The sequence below is a fragment of the Echinops telfairi genome, unplaced genomic scaffold (genome assembly GCF_000313985.2).
Source record: "Echinops telfairi isolate 266 unplaced genomic scaffold, ASM31398v2 ScPeMD7_7424;HRSCAF=8462, whole genome shotgun sequence".
NCBI classification, from domain to species: Eukaryota; Metazoa; Chordata; class Mammalia; order Afrosoricida; family Tenrecidae; genus Echinops; species Echinops telfairi.
Genome location: NW_022111324.1, coordinates 27015669 through 27015951, shown reverse-complemented (window position 1 = coordinate 27015951; position 283 = coordinate 27015669).

Here is a 283-nt window from a genome sequence, read left to right as displayed (position 1 = left end):
CGTAATTGTGTCTTTAGGAGCTCATTCCATCGTTCTATCAAGCCAGCAGCTTCAGGATGATGAGGAACATGACACGACCAGTGGATTCCATGGGAATGGGCCCATTGCCGCACTGCATTTGCTATGAAGTGAATTCCTTGATCTGAAGCAATGTCATGTGGGATACCATGCCAGTGGATGAGGCATTCTGTAAGTCCACGAATGGTAGTTTTGGCAGAAGCATCGCGTGCAGGGAAGGCAAATCCATATCCAGAGTAGGTGTCTATTCCAGTAAGAACAAAAC